This window comes from Anomaloglossus baeobatrachus, unplaced genomic scaffold, assembly GCF_048569485.1.
Source record: "Anomaloglossus baeobatrachus isolate aAnoBae1 unplaced genomic scaffold, aAnoBae1.hap1 Scaffold_58, whole genome shotgun sequence".
Classification (NCBI taxonomy): domain Eukaryota; kingdom Metazoa; phylum Chordata; class Amphibia; order Anura; family Aromobatidae; genus Anomaloglossus; species Anomaloglossus baeobatrachus.
Window position 1 is genome coordinate 862,812 of NW_027444942.1, and position 18,361 is coordinate 881,172.

Sequence of the window (18,361 nt, forward strand, 5' to 3'; positions counted from 1 at the left end):
AGAGGGCAGTCCAGCCATGGGAACGAAGTGGGCCATCTTTGAGAAGCGATCCACCACAACCCATATGACCGTATGTCCGGAGGATAAGGGTAAGTCCGTGATAAAGTCCATTGCGATATGTTGCCACGGAACGGAAGGAATGGGCAGAGGCAGAAGACGTCCATTGGGTAGGTGCTTGGGTGTCTTGTTCCGGGCACAGGATGGACAGGCTGAGACGAAGGTTGCGACGTCTTTACGGAGGGACGGCCACCAGTAGTGACGGACAATCGTGCTCCAAGTCTTCTTCTGACCAGCATGGCCGGCGATCTTAGAAGCATGGCCCCAGTGCAGGACTCTCTGTCTGTAAGTATCTGAGACATAGGTTTTCCCAGGGGGTATCTGAGTTAGAGCGACAGGAGTCACCGGAATGATTTTACTGGGGTTGATGATGGGCTGGTATGTCTCCTCCTCCAACTCCACGGGCACGAAGGATCTGGACAGAGCGTCTGCCCGCACGTTCTTATCCGCAGGCCGAAAATGGAGTTGGAAATCAAATCGAGCAAAGAACAAGGACCAGCGGGCTTGTCGTGGATTTAGTCTTTGGGCAGACCGCAGGTACTCCAGATTCTTGTGGTCCGTGTATATGATTACAGGGTATACAGCTCCTTCCAGGAGGTAGCGCCATTCCTCCAAGGCCAGCTTCACGGCCAGTAGCTCCCGATCCCCAATGGTGTAGTTGCGTTCGGGTGCCGAGAAGCTCTTGGAGAAGAATCCACATGTGACCATCTTTCCGGAGGGGGAGTTCTGCATCAACACTGCCCCGGCTCCTGAGGAGGAGGCATCCACCTCTAAGGTGAACTGTCGGTTCAATTCAGGGCGATGGAGAACCGAGGAAGAAGCAAACGCCTGTTTCAAGGAGCAGAACGCGGCATCGGCCGCCGGGGACCAGTCCTTAGGATTAGCTCCTTTTTTAGTCAAGGCAGAGAGAGGTGCAGTCAAGGCAGAGAAATGCGGGATGAACTGACGGTAGTAGTTCGCAAAGCCGAGAAAGCGTTGGATAGCCTTCAGTCCGGAAGGAGGAGGCCAGTTGATGATGGCAGACACTTTCTCTGGGTCCATCTGCAGGCCAGTGTCCGAGATTACATAACCCAGGAAGGGAAGAGACGACTTTTCGAAGATGCATTTCTCGTACTTGGCGTACAGACGATTCTCTCTAAGCCTCTGGAGGATTAGCTGCACGCTCTCTCGGTGGGTTGGTAGATCCGGAGAGAAGACCAGGATGTCGTCCAGATACACCACGACACAGACATTTAGGAGGTCTCTGAACACGTCGTTCACCAGTTCTTGGAAGACGGCCGGAGCGTTACACAGACCAAAGGGCATGACACAATACTCATAGTGCCCATCCCGAGTGTTGAATGCAGTTTTCCATTCGTCTCCAGAGCGAATGCGAACCAGGTTATAGGCCCCACGAAGGTCCAACTTGGTGAATACACGGGCTCCTCGGAGCCGATCGAATAGTTCGGGGATAAGCGGCAGAGGGTATTTGTTCTTTACGGTGATCTGGTTTAATCCCCGGTAGTCAATGCAAGGGCGCAGATCACCTTCCTTCTTCTTGGCGAAGAAAAACCCCTCTCCGGCAGGGGACGAGGACCTCCGAATGAACCCCTTAGCCAGGCTCTCGGTGATATAGGCAGACATAGCTCGTGTTTCAGCAGGGGACAAGGGGTATATCCGTCCTCGAGGAGGCGTAGTTCCTGGCAGTAACTCGATAGCACAGTCGTAGGGACGATGAGGCGGTAACACCTCTGACTCCTTTTTATCAAACACGTCCGTGAAGGACCAGTAGGCAGAAGGCAGTCCTGGTAGAGACTCTGGAACCGGAGGGCGTCGGACGGGCTGGATGGATTTCAGACATCTCTCGTGACACGAGGAGCCCCATCGGGTGATTTCACCTGTACTCCAGCTGACCGATGGTTCGTGTATCCGTAACCATGGAAGTCCCAGCAGGATCTGATGAGACATGCGAGGGAGGACGTAGAAGGTGATCTTCTCGGTGTGCAGAGCACCGATCCGTACTTCCACAGGCTTGGTGATCAGGGAGACGGTGTCAGAGAGGGGTTTCCCATCAACAGAGGCGATCACCAGCGGTTTCTCTAGTGGGAGGACAGGCACCTGGTACTTATCCACCGTGGCCTGCTGGATGAAGTTGCCTGCTGCTCCGGAATCGAGATACGCCTCTGCCGTGAACCGGGTCTCTTCTGTAGTGACTTGAATAGTCCAGGTAACGGAGTCTGAGAGAGTCCCAGCACCTAGGGTGGCCTCTCCTACCAAGCCTAGGCTTTGGAGTTTCCCGGCTTCTCGGGACAAGAGCGTAGCAGGTGTGTGCCATCACCACAGTAGAAGCAGAGACCCTTTGCTAGTCGTTCTGCTCGGCGTTGTTCCGACTGCTTCAGGCGGTCAATCTGCATGGGCTCGGAGGTAGACACGCCAGGTGACGCCAACTGGGGAGCGATGGACTTCTGTGGAGGGAAGGAGTGCCGTATCGGACGCCTCTCGCGGGACACTTCTTTGGATCGTTCCTGAAAGCGAAGATCCACTCGAGTCGCTAGGGCAATCAGGGCATCCAGGGTGGAAGGCACGTCACGTCCAGCCAGCTCATCTTTAATACGACCCGAGAGTCCTTCCCAGAAGGCGGCGGTTAGAGCCTCATTGTTCCACCCGAGTTCCGAAGCCAAGGTGCGAAAACGGATGGCATATTGGCCCACCGTCAGAGTCCCCTGACGTAGCCGGAGGAGAGATGAGGCAGACGCGGAGGCGCGTCCGGGCTCGTCAAAGGTGCCACGAAATGCCTGCAGGAATTCCTGGATGTTGGTGGTCACCGGATCCTCCTTCTCCCACAAGGGGTTCATCCAGGCCAGTGCCTCTCCCTCTAGATGGGACATCATGAACGCGACCTTGGCTTGGTCGGAGGCAAACAAGTGCGGCAGCAGCTTGAAATGGAGAGAGCATTGATTGATGAATCCCCTGCAGGTCTTGGGATCTCCGGCGTACCGGGGTGGTGAGGCCAAACGAAGTCTGGAAGCATCCGAGGAGGCTGCCACGGGAGCTGTGGCCGTGGATTGTACAGTGGAAACCTGAGATGCCGAGGATGTGACCGTCGCTTGTAGCGTGTTCAGGCGGGTATCCACAGAAGACATGAAGTTCAGCATGCGGGTCTGGGTCTCACGCTGGCGTGTGAGTTCCTGCTGCAAGGCCGCTAGTGCTTCGGCGGGATCCAGGGCCTGTTCTAGCTGTTACGTCCGGGAGGTGGAAGCACTGGACCGTACACCGATTTCCCCTGAGAAGGCAGCCAGGCCGGTGACCTCGCCAGAGGGTCCTGATGCACGGCAGCCGGAGCACTATAGGTAGCTGGACAGTCCGTAGAGAAGCAGGAAAGGTGGATGATGCTGAACCCACGGAGTTCTGGACGGTAGTCCGGGTGACGAGGCTCAGGGTCCGAGGCCGGGTTATAGGGTCAGGCGGGATCCGGAACCTGCTGAGCGATGGAACGGGTCACCGAACGGCGCCAGAGACTGGAGACTGGCGGAGCTGCAGAGGTGGTGGGACATCCGCCGAAGTCACCGTCAGGGTCCAGGGATGGACTTGGTTCGGAGCGACTGGCGTGGCAGGATAGGCTCTACGAGACAGGACAGGGTTAATACAAGGCAAAGCACAGGGCAAAGCAATAGGGGGACCTGAACACTAGCTTGCTAAACACGTAGAACAGGCCCCGCCCACCAGGAAAGAGAAACCTTATATACCCTGTACCTGTCTATGCAATATCCTGTTTCTGGGTGCTGGCCCTTTAAGAAAGGGTCAATGACCGCGCGCGCGCCCTAATGCGCATGCGCGAGGCCCGTGTGCCAGAAGCCAGTCCAGGAAGCGGTGAGGAGGAAGCAGGAGCGCCGGGCTGGGAGTCCCACGTCACAGAGGAACGCCGGGAGCGGAGAGCTGGACGCATGGAGGCCGGGACCGGAGTGGTAAGCAGGGGACGCTGCCGGGGAGCGGGGAGCGGGCCACGGGGACCGGAGGACGGGACCAGGGGACCGGGAAGCGTGACAGATATCCTGGCTATAGGGAAATTCTCAGGTGTCTGGGAACGATTTTATCACGCAAGTAGACCTCTAAAGACTGAACCTCCCACCAGGAGGCTGTCCTATTTTTATAGATCTTAGTTAATTCCCGGAACGCACCATTTAAGGTGGGAGTGTACTTTTTCTGTACATACGTCCTCTCTGAGAAAACATCTTTTGCTTCATTAGTCCAAGAGCCTATGTCCATACCTGTACTCAAAAAACCTGCCATGTTATAATTCAATATGTATAAATAGCCACTGGATTATTAATTAATGGCTACTATGTCACTATGGCTACTATTTAAATAACATTGTGCGTCCGGTCACCTGTTGGTCATGTGTCTGGTTGATTTGCTATGGTAACCGCAGGGTTTGATGACGCGGGTAGCGGGCCATGTGACCGGATGGGCGGTCTGGAAGGAAAAACGACGCATGTTGCCATAGTGATTGTGGAAACAACATCATGCGCCACATCCGGTCACCTGCTGGTCACGTGTCCGGGTGGGGTATGATGATGCGTTCGGCGGATCATGTGACTAGGCGTTCTGTAAAATGAGACGGTGCATATCACTATAAGCTACTGAATAACATCGTGCGCCACATCCGGTCACCTGCTAGCCACGTGTCCGGGTGAATCGCCATGGTAACCGCGAGGTATGGTGATGCATTCGGCGGGCCATGTGACCGGACGGGCGTTCTGTTAAACAAGATGATGCATATCACCATAGCTACTAAATAACATCATGCGCCACATCCGGCTACCTGATGACTATGTGTTCAGGTGGGCGGAAATGACGCCACACGCTGGGATAGGGAGGGAGTATTTAAACTCCCCTTTCAGCGACAGCTGACTGATAGGGCGAGAAGCACGGGCGCCTGTACCATGTGGTGAGTTCCCAGAGATCTATATAAAAGATAAGGAAATCCGTTTAGGTTGCTGTTAGATATTTATTGTATACTAGAAGGTGGCCCGATTCTACGCATCGGGTATTCTAGAATTTACGTATTGTGTAGTTCATTTATGATTTTTGTTATATATATATATATATATATATATATATATATATATAGAGAGAGATGTTGTTGTGTGTAGTTACCAAGTGTTTGTGTAGGTGCTGTACATGTTCTGGGTGTTGTCTGGGTGTGGCGGGGGGTGAGAGCGGTGTTGTATGTGTGTTGCGTGTGTTGCGTTGTTTGTGGAGCGCTGTGTGTCTGTAGCGTTGTGTGTGTGTGTTGCGCAGTTTGTGTGTGTGTGGTGTGTTTTGGGGGGAGGTATGTTTTGTGCAATGTGTGTGTTGTGCGGTATGTGTGTATATTTGTGTGTGCCGCGGTGTTTGTGTGTTGGGTGTTGTGTGTGTGCAGCGTTGTCTGTGTGTGTGGGTGTCTGTGTAGGGCAGTTGTTTGTGGTTCCCAGTGTGTGTGTGTGTGTGTGTGGTGTGTTGTGCAGTGCGCGCGTGTGTGTGTGTGTGTGTGTGTGTGCATCAGCCTCTCTTCTCTCAGCCTACCTCTCCCAGCCTCCCTCCTCCCAGCCTCCCTCAGCATCAGCCTCCCTCTCCCAGCCTCCCCAAGCATCAGCCTCCACCAGCATCAGCCTCTCTCCTTCCAGCCTCCCCCAGCATCAGCCTCCGCCAGCATCAGCCTCTCTCCTTCCAGCCTCCTCCAGCATAAGCCTCCCTCTCCCAGCCTTCCCCAGGATCAGCCTCTCTCCTCCCAGCCTCCGTCCTCCCAGCCTTCCCCAGCATCAGCTTTCCCCTCCCAGCCTCCCTCAGCATCAGCCTTCCCCAGCATCAGCCTCTCTCCTCCCAGCCTCAGCCTCTCTCCTTCCAGCCTCCCCCAGCATCAGCCTCTCTCCTTCCAGCTTCCCTCAGCATCAGCCTCCCCTTCCCAGCCTTCCCCAGGATCAGCCTCTCTCCTCCCAGCCTCCTTCCTCCCAGCCTCCCCCTCCCAGCCTCCCTCAGCATCAGCCTTCCGCTCCCAGTCTCCCCCAGCCTCAGCCTCCCCATGCATCAGCCTCCACCAGCATCAGCCTCTCTCCTTCCAGCCTCCCCCAGCATCAGCCTCCCCTTCCCAGCCTTCCCCAGGATCAGCCTCTCTCCTCCCAGCCTCCTTCCTCCCAGCCTCCCCCTCCCAGCCTCCCTCAGCATCAGCCTTCCGCTCCCAGTCTCCCCCAGCATCAGCCTCCCCAAGCATCAGCCTCCACCAGCATCAGCCTCTCTCCTTCCAGCCTCCCCCAGCATCAGCCTCTCTCCTTCCAGCCTCCCTCAGCATCAGCCTCCCGTTCCCAGCCTTCCCCAGGATCAGCCTCTCTCCTCCCAGCCTCCTTCCTCCCAGCCTCCCTCAGCATTAGCCTTCCCCTCCCAGTCTCCCCCAGCATCAGCCTCCCCAAGCATCAGCCTCCACCAGCATTAGCCTCCACCAGCATTAGCCTCTCTCCTTCCAGCCTCCCCCAGCATCAGCCTCCTCAAGCATCAGCCTCCACCAGCATCAGCCTCCCTCGTCCCAGCCTCCCCCTCCCAGCCTCCCCCAGCATCAGCCTCTCTCCTCCCAGCCTTCCCCATGATCAGCCTCTCTGCTCCCAGCCTCCTCCAGCACGCCGTGCTCCTCTGCCGACACTCACACACCCGATCGCATCCACTCACACACACCCGATCGCATCCACTCACACACACCCGATCGCATCCACTCACACACACCCGATCGCATCCACTCACACACACCCGATCGCATCCACTCACACACACCCGATCGCATCCACTCACACACACCCGATCGCATCCACTCACACACAGACACTGACGATATCGCACATACGCGCTTATACTCACAACATCCGGGGATATCACATGCTTCTGGCCATGTGATCCTCCCGCAGGTCCTGGAAGCTAACAGCACAGTACCGCCGCCGAGAAGCAAGCGATATCCCAGGATGTTGTGAGTATGTGGATGCAATGTGATGTGTGTGTGAGGGTGAGTGTGATCTGATTTGTGTGTGTGTATGTGTGTGCTGTTATGTGTGTGTGCTGTTATGTGTCTGTATTTTCCGCAGCTGCAGGACCTTGATGTGTGGATGCGATGTGATGTGTGTGTGAGGTGTGTGTGAGAGTGAGTGTGAGCCGGTGTACACTGGTAACTATGATACACATCGGGTAACTAAGGGACCTTAGTTACCCGATGTGTATAATGGTTACCAGCTTTCACGGCCTCCGTCAAGATCCCAGCATCGCAAGGTTATGTGTGGCGCTGCCGGGATCCTGACGGAGCTGGTGTAGAAGCAAGCGATATCCCAGGATGTTGTGATGTGTGAGGTGTGTGTGAGAGTGAGTGTGAGAGTGAGTGTGATCTGATGTGTGTGTGTACTCACCTGGGAATCGGGGCTCCGTGTCAGTTGGGCCAAAGCGAGCGTGCATTGCGTGAGGGGGGCGGGGCCTGCAGAGAGCCGGGGCGAGAGGCCAATCCGTGTGGGGGGGCGGGGCCATGGCTAGCCCAGCGGCCAATCAGCTTTGTGTCACCGTAAGGACACAATTTCGGAGCATGACAGACAGACAGACAGACAGACAGACAGACAGACAGACAGACAGAATAAGGCAATTATATATATAGATTTGTTCCAGCATGCTGTATAGGTGACAGGTCTTTCTGTAATTGGAACCTGTAATGGAATCACCGCATTGTTTTTGAACAATCTTGTTAAGTGCATGTTATATGGATGCAAGGTTCATGTTTTTGTGGGACCTGAGTTGCATTTATTACTCCCCTGAAGAGTTGAGTGAAACGCGTCGGGAGACACTTCAGATCCTTGTGGGTTCCATCTTAATATAAATGAATGGACCCTATTTACTCCATTTGAAAGAATAATTGGTGAGACAAATCCGATTTCTCTTTTGCGGTGTATCCTTGGCCATTAGACATATCCTCTGATCTTAAAGGAGGGGCCCTTTCTTTTATTATATGTTGATTGTTTGTTTGTCTCGTAATTGTGATTCTGACCACATTTTAGAGAAAATTTGAGTAAAAGTTAAATTTTAATAATTTTTCTGCAGTGTTGATATGCTGCTCTAAAGAAATATTATTATTATTATTATTATTATTATTATTATTTATTATTATAGCGCCATTTATTCCATGGCGCTTTACAAGTGAAAGAGGGTATACGTACAACAATCATTAACAGTACAAGACAGACTGGTATAGGAGGAGAGAGGACCCTGCCCGCAAGGGCTCACAGTCTACAGGGAATGGGTGATGGTACAATAGGTGAGGACAGAGCTGGTTGTGCAGTGGTCTACTGGACTGAGGGCTATTGTAGGTTGTAGGCTTGTTGGAAGAGGTGGGTCTTGAGGTTCCTCTTGAAGCTTTCCATGGTAGTGGAGAGTCTGATGTGCTGAGGTAGAGCGTTCCAGAGTATGGGGGATGCGCGGGAGAAATCTTGTACACGATTGTGGGAAGAGGAGATAAGAGAGGAGCAGAGAAGGAGATCTTGTGAGGATCTAAGGATGCGTGCAGGTAGGTACCGGGAGACTAGGTCACAGATGTAGGGAGGAGACAGGTTGTGGATGGCTTTGTATGTCATGGTTAATGTTTTGAACTGGAGTCGTTGGGCGATGGGAAGCCAGTGAAGGGATTGGCAGAGTGGTGAGGCTGATAACTAGAGATGAGCGAACCGGTCCCGGTTCGGCTCGAGGCCGGTTCGCCGAACGGAGGTCCCGTTCGAGTTCGGCTCGTCGAACGTTCGACGAACCGAACTCGAACTGCATAGGAAACAATGGCAGGCAATCACAAACACAGAAAAACACCTAGAAAACACCCTCAAAGGTGTCCAAAAGGTGACAAACAACTCACAACACAACACAAACACATGGGAAAGTGACAAGGACATATACTCATGCGAAAACAAAACAGCTGGACAAGGAAAAAGAGGAGGACACACAGATATATGAGTATATGCAAGGAAACATCGATTCCATTATTGTGCAACTTGAGCCCTGCTCATTTTAGGCTTCCAATCTGGATAAATTGCCTGAGCTCGCCACGTACGCCTTGGGGATCTTGTCGTGTCCTGCAGCCAGCGTTCTCTCGGAACCTGTCTTCAGTGCTGCTGGGGGTCTGCTGGCAGATAAGCACACGTGTCTGTCCACTGACAATGTGGACATGGCTCTCAGAGGACTTTTCTTCCCCTGGGTCAGCCAGGGGACGGGAAAGGCACACGTATTTTTGAGAGTGCTTCATGCAAAGCATCTTTTTCTTTTTCAAAAGGGGGCTCAACCGATGCCAGTCAAGTGGGGTGTGTGTGGCCCAATTAGTGGCAATGACGGAGACTGTGGTTGGAGTCCCCTCGCTGTGTTTCCGAAAAGAACCAAGATGAACAAGTCATGGCTCTCAGAGGACGTTTCTTCCCCTGGGTCAGCCAGGGGACGGGAAAGGCACACGTATTTTTGAGAGTGCTTCATGCAAAGCATCTTTTTCTTTTTGAAAAGGAGCATCAACTGATGTCAGTCAAGAGGGGTGTGTGTGGCCCAGTTAGTGGAAACGAGGGAGACTGTGGTTGGAGTCCCCTCGCTGTGTCTCTAAAAGAACCAAGATGAACAAGTCATGGCTCTCAGAGGACGTTTCTTCCCCTGGGTCAGCCAGGGGACGGGAAAGGCACGCGTATTTTTGAGAGTGCTTCATGCAAAGCATCTTTTTCTTTTTCAAAAGGGGGCTCAACCGATGCCAGTCAAGTGGGGTGTGTGTGGCCCAGTTAGTGGAAACGAGGGAGACTGTGGTTGGAGTCCCCTCGCTGTGTCTCTAAAAGAACCAAGATGAACAAGTCATGGCTCTCAGAGGACTTTTCTTCCCCTGGGTCAGCCAGGGGACGGGAAAGGCACGCGTATTTTTGAGAGTGCTTCATGCAAAGCATCTTTTTCTTTTTCAAAAGGGGGCTCAACCGATGCCAGTCAAGTGGGGTGTGTGTGGCCCAGTTAGTGGAAACGAGGGAGACTGTGGTTGGAGTCCCCTCGCTGTGTCTCTAAAAGAACCAAGATGAACAAGTCATGGCTCTCCGAGGACTTTTCTTCCTCTGGGTCAGCCAGGGGACGGGAAAGGCACGCGTATTTTTGAGAGTGCTTCATGCAAAGCATCTTTTTCTTTTTCAAAAGGGGGCTCAACCGATGCCAGTCAAGTGGGGTGTGTGTGGCCCAGTTAGTGGAAACGAGGGAGACTGTGGTTGGAGTCCCCTCGCTGTGTCTCTAAAAGAACCAAGATGAACAAGTCATGGCTCTCAGAGGACTTTTCTTCCCCTGGGTCAGCCAGGGGACGGGAAAGGCACGCGTATTTTTGAGAGTGCTTCATGCAAAGCATCTTTTTCTTTTTCAAAAGGGGGCTCAACCGATGCCAGTCAAGTGGGGTGTGTGTGGCCCAGTTAGTGGAAACGAGGGAGACTGTGGTTGGAGTCCCCTCGCTGTGTCTCTAAAAGAACCAAGATGAACAAGTCATGGCTCTCAGAGGACTTTTCTTCCCCTGGGTCAGCCAGGGGACGGGAAAGGCACGCGTATTTTTGAGAGTGCTTCATGCAAAGCATCTTTTTCTTTTTGAAAAGGGGCATCAACTGATGTCAGTCAAGAGGGGTGTGTGTGGCCCAGTTAGTGGAAACGAGGGAGACTGTGGTTGGAGTCCCCTCGCTGTGTCTCTAAAAGAACCAAGATGAACAAGTCATGGCTCTCAGAGGACGTTTCTTCCCCTGGGTCAGCCAGGGGACGGTTGTGATGGTGGGCTATGGGGGAGGTGTATCTTGCTGTACAGATTCCTATTTCAAGCTGGGTTCATTGTCTTATTTGAACTACTTCTGTGTACATTTCTATTGTTGTAGCTAATCACCCCCTAAAATGCAAGGTTATATCCTCTTGAGGCACTTCCATCCCTGGGAGTAGGGGGAGGTGGGCCTAGAGTCCAACTAGTGTAAACTCTGCTTACCTGGGAGATTCAGTCAGAGTGAGCTGAAACTTGAAGAGAGCAGGAGCCCCAGCCTGGGTGGCTGTGGACACGGACGGAGCTAGGCCTGTGTGGCGTCCAGTGGATTGTGTGGGATTTCTGGGACTCTGAAAAGGACTATTACGTTGTGATCTGGCACTTTGGATTATCGGGAGGTGCCCCCGAATCTGTTTTATTTGGACTTGTCGTGTGCTGTTCCTGTATTCCTGTTAGTAAACCTGTTGGATCATCCTCGGCCTGTTGTCTCTCTTTGCTCTGATGTACACCCCGTCACAAACTGGTGGCAGCGGCGGGATCAGAGCAGAAGAAATGGAGGACAACAGCCAATCGACGTCTGAAACCAGAACCTCAGGATACAGGAACTGGACTGTGGCGAGTCTACAAACAAAGGCCCGTGAATTAGGTGTCGGCTACAAAGGACTCTCTAAGGAGCAACTAATTGAGGCATTGGAACACGCTTGCCTGCAAGATGGCACCGAGGAACAATTTCCACAGCAAGGGGAGCAAAGACGGGAGCCGGAGGTGAATACCCAAAAAAGTCAATGGGTTGTGTGGTACAAGGAAAAGATGGCACTGCTTGGAGATGAGGCCACCATAGAAGATAAGAGGGAGGCCATGCGTGGAGCTGAAGAGAAGGAGCGCAGGATGGAGGAGATGGCATTGCTGGATAAGCAGCTCGCTGTGGAAGCCGCGAGAGGTTCCAGACAGACTGTAACCCCAGCACCCATCATGAGGGAACTTCCCAGGGTGTCCCGCAAAGACTTTAAGCCGTTTAATGAGGCTGCAGGCGACATTGAGGGCTTCTTCCAGGACTTTGAGCATCAGTGTCGATTAATGGAAGTCCCGGACAGGGAGCGTGTCCGGCATCTGGTTGGGCTCCTAGAGGGGGGAGCTGCTGAAGCCTATAGAGCTATGGACCCTCGGTGGAACTGTGAGTATGCGGATATTAAACAGACTATTCTAGAACATTATGCTGTGACCCCAGACACTTACAGGACTCAGTTCCGTGCTTTAGCCTGTGATGGGGAAGTGTCTTTTAAGATATATGCTCATAGACTCAAACAAATATGTAATCGCTGGCTGGAGGCAGAGGAGGCCTTATCTTGGGAGACCTTCCTGCAGGTCATCCTAAAAGAACAATTCTTTGCCCAGTGCCCCGCTGAGATCCGGGAATGGGTGCGTGAGAGAAAACCAGCGACAGTGGAGGAAGCTGCTGCTCTCGCTGATGAGGCTCTCACCATCAAGCCTCAGTGGAGGGTTCTGTTGGAGGATGGAGAGACGCCTAACAGCTCCACAACACCGGAGGCCCCCAGTTATTCTGTCCCCATTGTTCCCCGTTCCTCTAAGCCACCACATGTTGATACCCGTGTTAATGTGCCTCCAGTTGCTTCTACTGCACTTTCTGGAATACGCCGGGGAGAGGAAGTAACAGAGCGCAGGTGTTATGTTTGTAGGCATCCCGGGCATTTGCAGGCCTCATGCCCAGCCAGGCCATGGAGGAATCATCCTCAAACCCCTACAGCACCTTCAGGTGGGAGCCGGCCTCCAAGTTCCCCTACCCCTTACCCAAGAGGACGCCTTGGATGGAGGGAGACCCAGCTCAGATGCTATCAATGTGGACAGCCAGGGCATCGGCAAGTCTCCTGCCCAGCTGTTCAAATGAGGACTGATCCTGCGCCCAATCGGATTGTTAATTATTTACAGCCCAGCGCCATGGAGGAAGATGTGGCACCGCTATGTGAGGACTGGCCTAGTGACTCAGCCCCCCATGTTGCACCACCAGGAGTTTACGGGGTGCGACCCGCAGTTATGACGACTTCTGCTCATCGAGGTAAGCACTTGCAGGAGGTTGTGCTGGATGGACAGAGACTTGTTGGATTTTGTGACTCGGGTGCTTTCCTCACACTGGCTGATCCCCGAGTGGTTCGGCCTGAGGCAATCCATAGAGGACCTGGGATTGTCATTGAACTGGCTGGTGGACAATGGAGGACTATTCCCACAGCCACTGTGGATCTGAACTTTGGTTTTGGGGTCAGGCGATGTGTGGTTGGGGTGATGGGTGGTCTTCCTGCAGACATTCTCCTAGGCAATGATGTGGGAGATATACAATGCCGATTTGTGGGTGCAGAAAGCAGAGTTTGAGTGAGGGAATACACAAAAGGAACCTTGTCCTTCCAACCCTATCGCTCTACAGGGGATTACCTACACCTTTTCCATCCAATACAAGTGTTGAAGCCAACACCAGAATGCTGATGGACTGTCCCAGCCAGAAGAACCATAGACTATTCACAGCTGAGCAACATGGACGTAAGTGAGATGGCCAGAGGTCTGTGTAGACCTCGTGGCATACTCACTTATTAAAAAGGGGGACAGGTTGTGATGGTGGGCTATGGGGGAGGTGTATCTTGCTGTACAGATTCCTATTTCAAGCTGGGTTCATTGTCTTATTTGAACTACTTCTGTGTACATTTCTATTGTTGTAGCTAATCACCCCCTAAAATGCAAGGTTATATCCTCTTGAGGCACTTCCATCCCTGGGAGTAGGGGGAGGTGGGCCTAGAGTCCAACTAGTGTAAACTCTGCTTACCTGGGAGATTCAGTCAGAGTGAGCTGAAACTTGAAGAGAGCAGGAGCCCCAGCCTGGGTGGCTGTGGACACGGACGGAGCTAGGCCTGTGTGGCGTCCAGTGGATTGTGTGGGATTTCTGGGACTCTGAAAAGGACTATTACGTTGTGATCTGGCACTTTGGATTATCGGGAGGTGCCCCCGAATCTGTTTTATTTGGACTTGTCGTGTGCTGTTCCTGTATTCCTGTTAGTAAACCTGTTGGATCATCCTCGGCCTGTTGTCTCTCTTTGCTCTGATGTACACCCCGTCACAACGGGAAAGGCACGCGTATTTTTGAGAGTGCTTCATGCAAAGCATCTTTTTCATTTTGAAAAGGGGCATCAACTGATGTCAGTCAAGTGGGGTGTGTGTGGCCCAATTAGTGGCAACGAGGGAGACTGTGGTTGGAGTCCCCTCGCTGTGTTTCTAAAAGAACCAAAATGAACAAATCATGGCTCTCAGAGGACTTTTCTTCCCCTGGGTCAGCCAGGGGACGGGAAAGGCACGCGTATTTTTGAGAGTGCTTCATGCAAAGCATCTTTTTCTTTTTCAAAAAGGGGCTCAACCGATGCCAGTCAAGTGGGGTGTGTGTGGCCCAGTTAGTGGAAACGAGGGAGACTGTGGTTGGAGTCCCCTCGCTGTGTCTCTAAAAGAACCAAGATGAACAAGTCATGGCTCTCAGAGGACTTTTCTTCCCCTGGGTCGGCCAGGGGACGGGAAAGGCACGCGTATTTTTGAGAGTGCTTCATGCAAAGCATCTTTTTCTTTTTCAAAAGGGGGCTCAACCGATGCCAGTCAAGTGGGGTGTGTGTGGCCCAGTTAGTGGAAACGAGGGAGACTGTGGTTGGAGTCCCCTCGCTGTGTCTCTAAAAGAACCAAGATGAACAAGTCATGGCTCTCCGAGGACTTTTCTTCCCCTGGGTCAGCCAGGGGACGGGAAAGGCACGCATATTTTTGAGAGTGCTTCATGCAAAGCATCTTTTTCTTTTTCAAAAGGGGGCTCAACCGATGCCAGTCAAGTGGGGTGTGTGTGGCCCAGTTAGTGGAAACGAGGGAGACTGTGGTTGGAGTCCCCTCGCTGTGTCTCTAAAAGAACCAAGATGAACAAGTCATGGCTCTCAGAGGACTTTTCTTCCCCTGGGTCAGCCAAGGGACGGGAAAGGCATGCGTATTTTTGAGAGTGCTTCATGCAAAGCATCTTTTTCTTTTTCAAAAGGGGGCTCAACCGATGCCAGTCAAGTGGGGTGTGTGTGGCCCAGTTAGTGGAAACGAGGGAGACTGTGGTTGGAGTCCCCTCGCTGTGTCTCTAAAAGAACCAAGATGAACAAGTCATGGCTCTCAGAGGACTTTTCTTCCCCTGGGTCAGCCAGGGGACGGGAAAGGCACGCGTATTTTTGAGAGTGCTTCATGCAAAGCATCTTTTTCTTTTTGAAAAGGGGCATCAACTGATGTCAGTCAAGAGGGGTGTGTGTGGCCCAGTTAGTGGAAACGAGGGAGACTGTGGTTGGAGTCCCCTCGCTGTGTCTCTAAAAGAACCAAGATGAACAAGTCATGGCTCTCAGAGGACGTTTCTTCCCCTGGGTCAGCCAAGGGACGGGAAAGGCACGCGTATTTTTGAGAGTGCTTCATGCAAAGCATCTTTTTCTTTTTCAAAAGGGGGCTCAACCGATGCCAGTCAAGTGGGGTGTGTGTGGCCCAGTTAGTGGAAACGAGGGAGACTGTGGTTGGAGTCCCCTCGCTGTGTCTCTAAAAGAACCAAGATGAACAAGTCATGGCTCTCAGAGGACTTTTCTTCCCCTGGGTCAGCCAGGGGACGGGAAAGGCACGCGTATTTTTGAGAGTGCTTCATGCAAAGCATCTTTTTCTTTTTGAAAAGGGGCATCAACTGATGTCAGTCAAGAGGGGTGTGTGTGGCCCAGTTAGTGGAAACGAGGGAGACTGTGGTTGGAGTCCCCTCGCTGTGTCTCTAAAAGAACCAAGATGAACAAGTCATGGCTCTCAGAGGACGTTTCTTCCCCTGGGTCAGCCAGGGGACGGGAAAGGCACGCGTATTTTTGAGAGTGCTTCATGCAAAGCATCTTTTTCTTTTTCAAAAGGGGGCTCAACCGATGCCAGTCAAGTGGGGTGTGTGTGGCCCAGTTAGTGGAAACGAGGGAGACTGTGGTTGGAGTCCCCTCGCTGTGTTTTACATGCTTTTAGAAGGGCATGACATGGCTTGGAGGTTGACTTTCATCATCTGCAAACTGTTGGCTACCAAAATGCTGCCTTTCCAACAACTGTGGTTATAGACAATGAGGAACATACTGATGAAGATGAGACGCAGATACCCGATTGGGATGACAACTTAAATATTCGGTCAGGGCAAGAAGAGGCTCGGTCTGAGGGGGAGGGGAGTGCAAACACAACAATTGATGATGAAGTTCTAGATCCCACCTACTGTCAACCCACAGTCAGACACTCGAGGAGGTCAACAGAGGCGGTGGAGGAGGATGCAACCGACGTCGAAGTAACCTTGCGCCTTCCTGGACACAGTCGGAGCACTGGTAGCACGTCTACAACTGCATCCTCAGCCACCACTCTGCCTCTGAGCATTATTCTGGGTGGATCAACAGGTCGCATGGCCTCTAAGCCTTGCCTAGCCTGGTCCTTTTTTGACATAAAAAAAGATCGCCCAAATTATGTGATCTGTAACATTTGGCATGGTTATCTTAGTAAAGGTCAAAACCTCAGCAGTTTGACAACTTCTTCCATGAATCGTTACATGAATAAATATCATATGGCCTGGTGGGAAGCTCACCGTGCTGCAATGCGGCCTAGCGGAGCCAACCATCCACCGCCTGCCCCTTCCAGTGCATCCGCGCGCTCGTCATCTTCTAGGACTGTGGGGACAGCTGTCACACCTGTTTTTCCACCCACAACTTCCACCACTGTAACCGCAACAGGCAGTTTGCTTGGTAGGTCGTCAGTTGGTTTGGAAGGGGAAACAAGTGATTGTGTACAGCTCTCTCAAACATCGATAGCACCAACGTTGGATGAAGGCAACATCATGTCTCCGCCTGCACTTTCCTCACAAACCTGCATTTTTCCAGGGACACCCTACTCAACACCGTCTACACACAGCAGCCAGATCTCTGTCCCTCAGATGTGGTCAAATAAAAGGCCACTTCCTGCGACCCATGACAAAGCTAAGAGGTTGACTCTATCCCTCTGTAAGCTGTTGGCTACCGAAATGCTGCCTTTCCACCTAGTGGACACACAGGATTTTAGAGACCTTATGTCTGTCGCTGTGCCCCAGTACCAGATGCCTAGTCGCCACTACTTCTCTAAGAAAGGTGTGCCCGCGCTACACCAGCATGTCACACACAACATCACCGCTTCCTTGAGAAACTCTGTGTGTGAACGGGTGCATTTCACCACCGATACTTGGACCAGTAAGCATGGACAGGGACGTTACATGTCGCTGACTGGCCACTGGGTAACTATGGTGATAGATGGTGAAGGGTCTGCTGCACAAGTCTTGCCGTCCCCACGACTTGTGTGTCAATCCTCTGTCTGTCCAAGTTCCGCCACTGCTTCTGCATCCTCCACCTCATCTGGGTCCTCCACCTCCGCCCCAAGCCTGCCTGGTCAGGCCACCAGCGTTCTCACTGCGCAGAAGGAATCACGCACCCCTCATTACTATGCTGGCAGCAGAGCGCAACGGCATCAGGCGGTCTTTAGCTTGACATGTCTTGGGAATAAGAGTCACACAGCTGAGGAGTTGTGGTCAGCTCTGCGGTCCGAGTTTAATAAATGGTTGTCTCCACTCAACCTGCAGCCTGGTAAGGCCGTGTGCGACAATGCTGCAAACCTGGGTGCGGCCCTTCGCCTGGGCAAGCTGGCACACGTGCCTTGTATGGCTCACGTGTTTAACCTTGTTGTCCAGCAATTTTAACCCACTATCACGGCCTAGATGGGCTTCTGCACAGGGCATGGTCACTCTCTGCTCACTTCTGCCGTTTAAACGCCGCAGCTGACTTGACTTGCATTGCTCCAGAAGTCTTTCAGCCTGCCGGTTCATCACCTGAAATGCGATGTATCGACACGCTGGAATTCGACTCTCCACATGATACAGAGACAGCACCACCGAGCCCTGGTGCATTACGTCATGACGTATAGCCTAGGCCAATGAGATGCAGAGGTGGGGCAGATTACACTGCTAGAGTGGTCTCAGATCAAGGACCTATGCACCCTTCTGCACAGTTTCGACATGGCGACGAATATGTTTAGCGCTGACAATGCCATTATCAGCATGACGATTCCAGTCATTTACATGCTGGAGCACACGCTAAACACTATTCGGAGTCAGGGGGTGGGACAACAGGAAGGGGAGGAACTACAGGAGGATTCATATGCGCAAGACACAACAACATCACCAAGGTCCAGACGTTCATCATCACCAAGGCGCCAGGCATGGGACCATGAGGGACAGGGATCAACAAGGGCGCATGGTAGCAGGCGAGATGTTGAGGAAGGTGCAGGAGGACATGAAGATATGGAGGACGAACTGTCCATGGACATGGAAGACTCAGCAGATGAGGGGGACCTTGGTCAAATTTCAGTTGAAAGAGGTTGGGTGGAGATGTCAGAGGAAGAAAGAACGGTTAGCACATCTATGCCACAAACACAGCGTGGACTTGGTCCGCATGGCTG